This window comes from Triticum aestivum, chromosome 6D, assembly GCF_018294505.1.
Source record: "Triticum aestivum cultivar Chinese Spring chromosome 6D, IWGSC CS RefSeq v2.1, whole genome shotgun sequence".
Taxonomy (NCBI): Eukaryota; Viridiplantae; Streptophyta; class Magnoliopsida; order Poales; family Poaceae; genus Triticum; species Triticum aestivum.
Window position 1 is genome coordinate 210,023,725 of NC_057811.1, and position 13,210 is coordinate 210,036,934.

Below are 13,210 nucleotides of genomic sequence, written 5' to 3' on the forward strand. Positions count from 1 at the left end.
AAATCACATGTGTGTCCTTGGGGTGAATTTCTAGGTCCCATGCAAGAAATGAGAATGAAATTCAAACATCTAGGCATCGTGCCTCAGACAGAAAGATTGAGAAACTTGGTTTATTAATTCATGTAAATCCAAAACATGCCTGAAAATCTTGAAACTTGGCACGGTGTCATGACATGGCACCAACATGCTGCGGTAATTTTTTTTGGCCGAATTGGGACAAGCTTTGGTGTAAGCTTCTTGCAAACCGGAGCTTCCCTCAAGAAGGCTCGTGGTTCCGAGAGGGAACATGTCACCTCCGCGTGCAAAACGACATACGTAACTTCCTTCTCCTACCTTAATTTTTTTACACAGGCAGATTAGACCAAATAGAAGTATCATGCTAAATTTTGGAATTATTCCGGGTTCGTTTGGCCTTTTTTATACATTAATTGAGTTTTGGGGCATTTAATATGCATAATTCAAATTTGAACTGCAAGCACATGCTCCAGTGCACCAAAGTTTGTTGAAAAATGACATGTGTGTCCTTGGGTGAATTTCTAGGTCCCATGCAAGAAATGGCAATGAAATTCAAACATCTAGGCGCCGTGGCTCGGCCGGAAAGATTGAGAAACTTGGTTTTTTAATTCCTGTAAATCCAAAACACGCTTGAAAATCATGAAACTTGGCAAGGTGTCATGACATGGCACCAACAGGCTGCGGTAACTTTTTTGGCCGAATTGGGACAAGCTTTTGTGTAAACTACTTGCAAACCAGAGCTTCCCACAAGAAGGCTCATGGTTCTAAGAGGGAACGTGTCACCTCTGTGTGCGAAACGACATACGTACACTGCCTTCTCCCGCCTTAATTTTTTTACACAGGCAGATTAGACCAAATAGAAGTATCGTGCTAAATTTTGGAATTATTCCGGGTTCGTTTGGCCTTTTTTACACATTACTTGAGTTTTTGGGCATTTAATGTCCATAATTAAAATTTGAACTACAAGCACATGCTCCAGTGCACCAAAGTTGGTTGAAAAATCACATGTGTGCCTTGGTGAATTTCTAGGTCCCATGCAAGAAATGGCAATGAAATTCAAACATCTGGGCGTCATTCCTCGGCTGGAAAGATTGCGAAACTTGTTTTTTTAATTCCTGTAAATCCAAAACACGCTTGAAAACCATGAAACTTGGCATGGTGTCATGAAATGGCACCAACATGCTGCGGTCATTTTTTTGGACGAATTGGGACAAGCTTTGTCGTAAGCTTCTTGCAAACCGGAGCTTCCCTCAAGAAGGCTCGTGGTTCCGAAAGGGAACGTGTCAACTCCGTGTGCGAAACGACATACGTACACTGCCTACTCCCGCAGGCAGATTAGACCAAATAGAAGTACCATGCTAAAATTTGGAATTATTCCGGGTTCGTTTGGCCTTTTTTATACATTAATTGAGTTTCTGGGAATTTAATGTGCATAATTCAAATTTTAACTACAAGCACATGCTCTAGTGCACCGAAGTTGGTTGAAAAATCACATGTGTGTCCTTGGGGTGAATTTTTAGGTCCATGCAAGAAATGGGAATGAAATTCAAACATCTGGGCGTCGTGCCTCGGCCAGAAAGATTGAGAACTTGGTTTTTTAATTCCTATAAATCCAAAACACGCTTGAAAATCATGAAACTTGGCACGGTGTCATGACATGGCACCAACAGTCTGCGGTAATTTTTTTGGCCGAATTGGGACAAGCTTTTGTGTAAGCTTCTTGCAAACCAGAGCTTCCCACAAGAAGGCTCGTGGTTCTAAGAGGGAACGTGTCACCTCCGTGTGCGAAACGACATACGTACACTGCCTTCTCCTGTCTTAAGTTTTTTACACACGCCGATTAGACCAAATAGAAGTATCATGCTAAATTTTGGAATTATTCCGGGTTCGTTTGGCCTTTTTTATACATTACTTGAGTTTCTGGTCATTTAATATCCGTAATTCAAATTTGAACTACAAGCACATGCTCCAGTGCGCCAAAGTTGGTTGAAAAATCACATGTGTGTCCTTGAGGTGAATTTCTAGGTCCCATGCAAGAAATGGGAATGAAATTCAAACATCTGGGCATCATGCCTCGGCCAGAAAGATTGAGAAACTCGGTTTTTTAATTCCTGTAAATCCAAAACATGCCTGGAAATCATGAAACTTGGCACGGTGTCATGACATGGCACCAACATGCTGCGGTAAATTTTTTTGGCCGAATTTGGACAAGCTTTGGAGTAAGCTTCTTGCAAAGCGGAGCTTCCCTCAAGAAGGCTCGTGGTTCTGAGAGGGAACGTGTCACAATTGTCGTGGTTTTGTCACGGCAGATGTCCTAGAGAAAGGACTTAGTCGTGGAGCCATCGCGACGGGTTAGCTTAAAGGTGTTAAAGCGGACAAGGGACGCAGAGAGTTTATACTGGTTCAGCCCCTTGCAGTGAAGGTAAGAGCCTACGATCCCGTTGTTGTGGAATTGCTAGGGTTTCGATGACCAGGGAGCGAATTTGCTATGCCCGGTTCTCGAGTTCTTGTTTGTTGTCCCTAAACCGCCGCCGGGTCGTCCCCTTATATACATGGGTTGACGCCCGTCGGTTTACAGGGTCCCGAGGCTGGCTCATAAATGTGTCCTGCTCGGTCTCTGTTCTTTCTATCTTACAACACAAGTTTACATATCAATGTCGGTTTACGTCTACAGACCTTAAACCGTCTTTGGGCCATGGGCCTTCATAAAGCACAACCGTCTGTCTTCATGGGCTTCAGGTAGAGTAATCCATTATGGGGATAACCCGGCCTCTCCTGGCCGGTTTACGCCCAGTAGTAATATCCCCAACAACCTCCGTGTGCGAAAAGACATACGTAACTTCCTTCTCATGCCTTAATTTTTTTACACAGGCAGATTAGACCAAATAGAAGTATCATGCTAAAATTTGGAATTATTCCGGGTTCGTTTGGCCTTTTTTATACATGAATTGAGTTTTTGGGCATTTAATATGCATAATTCAAATTTGAACTACAAGCACATGCTCCGGTGCACCAAAGTTTGTTGAAAAATCACATGTGTGTCCTTGGGTGAATTTCTAGGTCCCATGCAAGAAATGGCAATGAAATTCAAACATCTAGGCATCGTGGCTCGGCCGGAAAGATTAAGAAACTTGGTTTTGAAATTCCTGTAAATCCAAAACACGCTTGAAAACCATGAAACTAGGCATCGTGTCATGAAATGGCACCAACATGCTGCGGTCATTTTTTGGCCGAATTGGGACAAGCTTTGGTGTAAGCTTCTTGCAAACCGGAGCTTCCCTCAAGAAGGCTCGTGGTTCCGAAAGGGAACGTGTCACCTCCGTGTGCGAAACGACATACGTAACTTCCTTCTCCTGCCTTAATTTTTTTACACATGCAGATTAGACCAAATAAAAGTATCATGCTAAATTTTGGAATTATTCCGGGTTCGTTTGGCCTTTTTTATACATGAATTGAGTTTTGGGGCATTTAATATGCATAATTCAAATTTGAACTGCAAGCACATGCTCCAGTGCACCAAAGTTTGTTGAAAAATGACATGTGTGTCCTTGGGTGAATTTCTAGGTCCCATGCAAGAAATGGCAATGAAATTCAAACATCTAGGCGCCGTGGCTCGGCCGGAAAGATTGAGAAACTTGGTTTTTTAATTCCTGTAAATCCAAAACACGCTTGAAAATCATGAAACTTGGCAAGGTGTCATGACATGGCACCAACAGGCTGCGGTAACTTTTTTGGCCGAATTAGGACAAGCTTTTGTGTAAGCTACTTGCAAACCGGAGCTTCCCACAAGAAGGCTCGTGGTTCTAAGAGGGAACGTGTCACCTCTGTGTGCGAAACGACATACGTACACTGCCTTCTCCCGCCTTAATTTTTTTACACAGGCAGATTAGACCAAATAGAAGTATCGTGCTAAATTTTGGAATTATTCCGGGTTCGTTTGGCCTTTTTTATACATTAATTGAGTTTTTGGGAATTTAATGTGCATCATTCAAATTTGAACTACAAGCACATGCTCTAGTGCACCAAAGTTGGTTGAAAAATCACATGTGTGTCCTTGGGGTGAATTTTTAGGTCCATGCAAGAAATGGGAATGAAATTCAAACATCTCGGCGTCGTGCCTCGGCCAGAAAGATTGAGAAACTTGGTTTTTTAATTCCTATGAATCCAAAACACGCATGAAAATCATGAAACTTGGCAAGGTGTCATGACATGGCACCAACAGGCTACGGTAACTTTTTTGGCCGAATTGGGACAAGCTTTTGTGTAAGCTACATGCAAACCAGAGCTTCCCACAAGAAGGCTCATGGTTCTAAGAGGGAACGTGTCACCTCTGTGTGCGAAACGACATACGTACACTGCCTTCTCCCGCCTTAATTTTTTTACACAGGCAGATTAGACCAAATAGAAGTATCGTGCTAAATTTTGGAATTATTCCGGGTTCGTTTGGCCTTTTTTACACATTACTTGAGTTTTTGGGCATTTAATGTCCATAATTAAGATTTGAACTACAAGCACATGCTCCAGTGCACCAAAGTTGGTTGAAAAATCACATGTGTGCCTTGGGTGAATTTCTAGGTCCCATGCAAGAAATGGCAATGAAATTCAAACATCTGGGCGTCGTTCCTCGGCCGGAAAGATTGCGAAACTTGTTTTTTTAATTCCTGTAAATCCAAAACACGCTTGAAAACCATGAAACTTGGCATGGTGTCATGAAATGGCACCAACATGCTGCGGTCATTTTTTTGGACGAATTGGGACAAGCTTTGTCGTAAGCTTCTTGCAAACCGGAGCTTCCCTCAAGAAGGCTCGTGGTTCCGAAAGGGAACGTGTCAACTCCGTGTGCGAAACGACATACGTACACTGCCTACTCGCGCAGGCAGATTAGACCAAATAGAAGTACCATGCTAAATTTTGGAATTATTCCGGGTTCGTTTGGCCTTTTTATACATTAATTGAGTCTCTGGGAATTTAATGTGCATAATTCAAATTTTAACTACAAGCACATGCTCTAGTGCACCAAAGTTGGTTGAAAAATCACATGTGTGTCCTTGGGGTGAATTTTTAGGTCCATGCAAGAAATGGGAATGAAATTCAAACATCTGGGCGTCGTGCTCGGCCAGAAAGATTGAGAACTTGGTTTTTTAATTCCTATAAATCCAAAACACGCTTGAAAATCATGAAACTTGGCACGGTGTCATGACATGGCACCAACAGGCTGCGGTAATTTTTTGGCCGAATTGGGACAAGCTTTTGTGTAAGCTTCTTGCAAACCAGAGCTTTCCACAAGAAGGCTCGTGGTTCTAAGAGGGAACGTGTCACCTCCGTGTGCGAAACGACATACGTACACTGCCTTCTCCTGTCTTAAGTTTTTTACACAGGCCGATTAGACCAAATAGAAGTATCATGCTAAATTTTGGAATTATTCCGGGTTCGTTTGGCCTTTTTTATACATTACTTGAGTTTCTGGTCATTTAATGTCCATAATTCAAATTTGAACTACAAGCACATGCTCCAGTGCGCCAAAGTTGGTTGAAAAATCACATGTGTGTCCTTGAGGTGAATTTCTAGGTCCCATGCAAGAAATGGGAATGAAATTCAAACATCTGGGCATCATGCCTCAGCCAGAAAGATTGAGAAACTTGGTTTCTTAATTCCTGTAAATCCAAAACATGCCTGGAAATCATGAAACTTGGCACGGTGTCATGACATGGCACCAACATGCTGCGGTAAAATTTTTTGGCCGAATTGGGACAAGCTTTGGAGTAAGCTTCTTGCAAAGCGGAGCTTCCCTCAAGAAGGCTCGTGGTTCTAAGAGGGAACGTGTCACAATTGTCGTGGTTTTGTCACGGCAGATGTCCTAGAGAAAGGACTTAGTCGTGGAGCCATCGCGACGGGTTAGCTTAAAGGTGTTAAAGCGGACAAGGGACGCAGAGAGTTTATACTGGTTCAGCCCCTTGAAGTGAAGGTAAAAGCCTACGATCTCGTTGTTGTGGAATTGCTAGGGTTTCGATGACCAGGGAGCGAATTTGCCACGCCCGGTTCTCGAGTTGTTGTTTGTTGTCCCTAAACCGCCGCCGGGTCGTCCCCTTATATACATGGGTTGACGCCCGTCGGTTTACAGGGTCCCGAGGCTGGCTCATAAATGTGTCCTGATCGGTCTCTGTTCTTTCTATCTTACAACACAAGTTTACATATCAATGTCGGTTTACGTCTACAGACCTTAAACCGTCTTTGGGCCCTGGGCCTTCATAAAGCACCACCATCTGTCTTCATGGGCTTCAGGTACAGTAATCCATTATGGGGATAACCCGGCCTCTCCTGGCCGGATTACGCCCAGTAGTAATATCCCCAACAACCTCCGTGTGCGAAAAGACATACGTAACTTCCTTCTCCTGCCTTAATTTTTTTACACAGGCAGATTAGACCAAATAGAAGTATCGTGCTAAAATTTGGAATTATTCCGGGTTCGTTTGGCCTTTTTTATACAGGAATTGAGTTTTTGGGCATTTAATATGCATAATTCAAATTTGAACTACAAGCACATGCTCCGGTGCACCAAAGTTTGTTGAAAAATCACATGTGTGTCCTTGGGTGAATTTCTAGGTCCCATGCAAGAAATGGCAATGAAATTCAAACATCTAGGCATCGTGGCTCGGCCGGAAAGATTAAGAAACTTGGTTTTTAAATTCCTGTAAATCCAAAACACGCTTGAAAACCATGAAACTAGGCATCGTGTCATGAAATGGCACCAACATGTTGCGGTCATTTTTTGGCCGAATTGGGACAAGCTTTGGTGTAAGCTTCTTGCAAACCGGAGCTTCCCTCAAGAAGGCTCGTGGTTCCGAAAGGGAACGTGTCACCTCCGTGTGCGAAACGACATACGTAACTTCCTTCTCCTGCCTTAATTTTTTTACACATGCAGATTAGACCAAATAAAAGTATCATGCTAAACTTTGGAATTATTCCGGGTTCGTTTGGCCTTTTTTATACATGAATTGAGTTTTTGGGCATTTAATATGCATAATTCAAATTTGAACTGCAAGCACATGCTAGAGTGCACCAAAGTTTGTTGAAAAATGACATGTGTGTCCTTGGGTGAATTTCTAGGTCCCATGCAAGAAATGGCAATGAAATTCAAACATCTAGGCGCCGTGGCTCGGCCGGAAAGATTGAGAAACTTGGTTTTTCAATTCCTGTAAATCCAGAAGACGCTTGAAAATCATGAAACTTGGCAAGGTGTCATGACATGGCACCAACAGGCTGCGGTAACTTTTTTGGCCGAATTAGGACAAGCTTTTGTGTAAGCTACTTGCAAACCGGAGCTTCCCACAAGAAGGCTCGTGGTTCTAAGAGGGGACGTGTCACCTCTGTGTGCGAAACGACATACGTACACTGCCTTCTCCCGCCTTAATTTTTTTACACAGGCAGATTAGACCAAATAGAAGTATCGTGCTAAATTTTGGAATTATTCCGGGTTCGTTTGGCCTTTTTTACACATTAATTGAGATTTTGGGAATTTAATGTGCATCATTCAAATTTGAACTACAAGCACATGCTCTAGTGCACCAAAGTTGGTTGAAAAATCACATGTGTGTCCTTGGGGTGAATTTTTAGGTCCATGCAAGAAATGGGAATGAAATTCAAACATCTGGGTGTCGTTCCTCGGCCGGAAAGATTGCAAAACTTGTTTTTTTAAATCCTGTAAATCCAAAACACGCTTGAAAACCATGAAACTTGGCATGGTGTCATGAAATGGCACCAACATGCTGCGGTCATTTTTTTGGACGAATTGGGACAAGCTTTGTCGTAAGCTTCTTGCAAACCGGAGCTTCCCTCAAGAAGGCTCATGGTTCCGAAAGGGAACGTGTCAACTCCGTGTGCGAAACGACATACGTACACTGCCTACTCCCGCAGGCAGATTAGACCAAAGTGAAGTACCATGCTAAATTTTGGAATTATTCCGGGTTCGTTTGGCCTTTTTTATACATTAATTGAGTTTCTGGGAATTTAATGTGCATAATTCAAATTTTAACTACAAGCACATGCTCTAGTGCACCAAAGTTGGTTGAAAAATCACATGTGTGCCCTTGGGGTGAATTTTTAGGTCCATGCAAGAAATGGGAATGAAATTCAAACATCTGGGCGTCGTGCCTCGGCTAGAAAGATTGAGAACTTGGTTTTTTAATTCCTATAAATCCAAAACACGCTTGAAAATCATGAAACTTGGCACGGTGTCATGATATGGCACCAACAGGCTGCGGTAATTTTTTTGGCCGAATTGGGACAAGCTTTTGTGTAAGCTTCTTGCAAACCAGAGCTTCCCACAAGAAGGCTCGTGCTTCTAAGAGGGAACGTGTCACCTCCGTGTGCGAAACGACATACGTACACTGCATTCTCCTGTCTTAAGTTTTTTACACAGGCCGATTAGACCAAATAGAAGTATCATGCTAAATTTTGGACTTATTCCGGGTTCGTTTGGCCTTTTTTATACATTACTTGAGTTTCTGGTCATTTAATGTCCATAATTCAAATTTGAACTACAAGCACATGCTCCAGTGCACCAAAGTTGGTTGAAAAATCACATGTGTGTCCTCGAGGTGAATTTCTAGGTCCCATGCAAGAAATGGGAATGAAATTCAAACATCTGGGCATCATGCCTCGGCCAGAAAGATTGAGAAACTTGGTTTTTTAATTCCTGTAAATCCAAAACATGCCTGGAAATCATGAAACTTGGCACGGTGTCATGACATGGCACCAACAGGCTGCGGTAACTTTTTTGGCCGAATTAGGACAAGCTTTTGTGTAAGCTACTTGCAAACCGGAGCTTCCCACAAGAAGGCTCGTGGTTCTAAGAGGGAACGTGTCACCTCTGTGTGCGAAACGACATACGTACACTGCCTTCTCCCGCCTTAATTTTTTTACACAGGCAGATTAGACCAAATAGAAGTATCGTGCTAAATTTTGGAATTATTCCGGGTTCGTTTGGCCTTTTTTATACATTAATTGAGTTTTTGGGAATTTAATGTGCATCATTCAAATTTGAACTACAAGCACATGCTCTAGTGCACCAAAGTTGGTTGAAAAATCACATGTGTGTCCTTGGGGTGAATTTTTAGGTCCATGCAAGAAATGAGAATGAAATTCAAACATCTCGGCGTCGTGCCTCGGCCAGAAAGATTGAGAAACTTGGTTTTTTAATTCCTATGAATCCAGAACACGCATGAAAATCATGAAACTTGGCAAGGTGTCATGACATGGCACCAACAGGCTGCGGTAACTTTTTCTGCCGAATTGGGACAAGCTTTTGTGTAAGCTACTTGCAATCCAGAGCTTCCCACAAGAAGGCTCATGGTTCTAAGAGGGAACGTGTCACCTCTGTGTGCGAAACGACATACGTACACTGCCTTCTCCCGCCTTAATTTTTTTACACAGGCAGATTAGACCAAATAGAAGTATCGTGCTAAATTTTGGAATTATTCCGGGTTCGTTTGGCCTTTTTTACACATTACTTGAGTTTTTGGCCATTTAATGTCCATAATTAAAATTTGAACTACAAGCACATGCTCCAGTGCACCAAAGTTGGTTGAAAAATCACATGTGTGCCTTGGGTGAATTTCTAGGTCCCATGCAAGAAATGGCAATGAAATTCAAACATCTGGGCGTCGTTCCTCGGCCGGAAAGATTGCGAAACTTGTTTTTTTAATTCCTGTAAATCCAAAACACGCTTGAAAACCATGAAACTTGGCATGGTGTCATGAAATGGCACCAACATGCTGCGGTCATTTTTTTGGACGAATTGGGACAAGCTTTGTCGTAAGCTTCTTACAAACCAGAGCTTCCCTCAAGAAGGCTCGTGGTTCCGAAAGGGAACGTGTCAACTCCGTGTGCGAAACGACATACGTACACTGCCTACTCCCGCAGGCAGATTAGACCAAATAGAAGTACCATGCTAAATTTTGGAATTATTCCGGGTTCGTTTGGCCTTTTTTATACATTAATTGAGTTTCTGGGAATTTAATGTGCATAATTCAAATTTTAACTACAAGCACATGCTCTAGTGCACCAAAGTTGGTTGAAAAATCACATGTGTGTCCTTGGGGTGAATTTTTAGGTCCATGCAAGAAATGGGAATGAAATTCAAACATCTGGGCGTCGTGCCTCGGCTAGAAAGATTGAGAACTTGGTTTTTTAATTCCTATAAATCCAAAACACGCTTGAAAATCATGAAACTTGGCACGGTGTCATGACATGGCACCAACAGGCTGCGGTAATTTTTTGGCCGAATTGGGACAAGCTTTTGTCTAAGCTTCTTGCAAACCAGAGCTTCCCACAAGAAGGCTCGTGGTTCTAAGAGGGAACGTGCCACCTCCGTGTGTGAAACGACATACGTACACTGCCTTCTCCTGTCTTAAGTTTTTTACACAGGCCGATTAGACCAAATAGAAGTATCATGCTAAATTTTGGACTTATTCCGGGTTCGTTTGGCCTTTTTTATTCATTACTTGAGTTTCTGGTCATTTAATGTCCATAATTCAAATTTGAACTACAAGCACATGCTCTAGTGCACCAAAGTTGGTTGAAAAATCACATGTGTGTCCTTGAGGTGAATTTCTAGGTCCCATGCAAGAAATGGGAATGAAATTCAAACATCTGGGCATCATGCCTCGGCCAGAAAGATTGAGAAACTTGGTTTTTTAATTCCTGTAAATCCAAAACATGCCTGGAAATCATGAAACTTGGCACGGTGTCATGACATGGCACCAACATGCTGCGGTAATTTTTTTGGCCGAATTGGGACAAGCTTTGGAGTAAGCTTTTTGCAAAGCGGAGCTTCCCTCAAGAAGGCTCGTGGTTCTGAGAGGGAACGTGTCACAATTGTCGTGGTTTTGTCACGGCAGATGTCCTAGAGAAAGGACTTAGTCGTGGAGCCATCGCGACGGGTTAGCTTAAAGGTGTTAAAGCGGACAAGGGACGCGGAGAGTTTATACTGGTTCAGCCCCTTGCAGTGAAGGTAAAAGCCTACGATCCCGTTGTTGTGGAATTGCTAGGGTTTCGATGACCAGGGAGCGAATTTGCTATGCCCGGTTCTCGAGTTGTTGTTTGTTGTCCCTAAACCGCCGCCGGTCTTCCCCTTATATACATGGGTTGACGCCCGCCGGTTTACAGGGTCCCGAGGCTGGCTCATAAATGTGTCCTGCTCGGTCTCTGTTCTTTCTATCTTACAACACAAGTTTACATATCAATGTCGGTTTACGTCGACAGGCCTTAAACCGTCTTTGGGCCCTGGGCCTTCATAAAGCACCACCGTCTGTCTTCATGGGCTTCAGGTACAGTAATCCATTATGGGGATAACCCGGCCTCTCCTGGCCGGTTTACGCCCAGTAGTAATATCCCCAACAACCTCCGTGTGCGAAAAGACATACGTAACTTCCTTCTCATGCCTTAATTTTTTTACACAGGTAGATTAGACCAAATAGAAGTATGATGCTAAAATTTGGAATTATTCCGGGTTCATTTGGCCTTTTTTATACATGAATTGAGTTTTGGGGCATTTAATATGCATAATTCAAATTTGAACTACAAGCACATGCTCCGGTGCACCAAAGTTTGTTGAAAAATCACATGTGTGTCCTTGGGTGAATTTCTAGGTCCCATGCAAGAAATGGCAATGAAATTCAAACATCTAGGCATCGTGGCTCGGCCGGAAAGATTAAGAAACTTGGTTTTTAAATTCCTGTAAATCCAAAACACGCTTGAAAACCATGAAACTAGGCATCGTGTCATGAAATGGCACCAACATGATGCGGTCATTTTTTGGCCGAATTGGGACAAGCTTTGGTGTAAGCTTCTTGCAAAACGGAGCTTCCCTCAATAAGGCTCGTGGTTCCGAAAGGGAACGTGTCACCTCCGTGTGCGAAACGACATACGTAACTTCCTTCTCCTGCCTTAATTTTTTTACACATGCAGATTAGACCAAATAAAAGTATCATGCTAAATTTTGGAATTATTCCTGGTTCGTTTGGCCTTTTTTATACATGAATTGAGTTTTTGGGCATTTAATATGCATAATTCAAATTTGAACTGCAAGCACATGCTAGAGTGCACCAAAGTTTGTTGAAAAATGACATGTGTGTCCTTGGGTGAATTTCTAGGTCCCATGCAAGAAATGGCAATGAAATTCAAACATCTAGGCGCCGTGGCTCGGCCGGAAAGATTGAGAAACTTGGTTTTTTAATTCCTGTAAATCCAAAACACGCTTTAAAATCATGAAACTTGGCAAGGTGTCATGACATGGCACCAACAGGCTGCGGTAACTTTTTTGGCCGAATTAGGACAAGCTTTTGTGTAAGCTACTTGCAAACCGGAGCTTCCGACAAGAAGGCTCGTGGTTCTAAGAGGGAACGTGTCACCTCTGTGTGCGAAACGACATACGTACACTGCCTTCTCCCGCCTTAATTTTTTTACACAGGCAGATTAGACCAAATAGAAGTATCGTGCTAAATTTTGGAATTTTTCCGGGTTCGTTTGGCCTTTTTTATACATTAATTGAGTTTTTGGGAATTTAATGTGCATCATTCAAATTTGAACTACAAGCACATGCTCTAGTGCACCAAAGTTGGTTGAAAAATCACATGTGTGTCCTTGGGGTGAATTTTTAGGTCCATGCAAGAAATGGGAATGAAATTCAAACATCTGGGCGTCGTTCCTCGGCCGGAAAGATTGCGAAACTTGTTTTTTTAATTCCTGTAAATCAAAAACACGCTTGAAAACCATGAAACTTGGCATGGTGTCATGAAATGGCACCAACATGCTACGGTCATTTTTTTGGACGAATTGGGACAAGCTTTGTCGTAAGCTTCTTGCAAACCGGAGCTTCCCTCAAGAAGGCTCGTGGTTCCGAAAGGGAACGTGTCAACTCCGTGTGCGAAACGACATACGTACACTGCCTACTCTCGTAGGCAGATTAGACCAAATAGAAGTACCATGCTAAATTTTGGAATTATTCCGGGTTCGTTTGGCCTTTTTTATACATTAATTGAGTTTCTGGGATTTAATGTGCATAATTCAAATTTTAACTACAAGCACATGCTCTAGTGCACAAAAGTTGGTTGAAAAATCACATGTGTGTCCTTGGGGTGAATTTTTAGGTCCATGCAAGAAATGGGAATGAAATTCAAACATCTGGGCGTCGTGC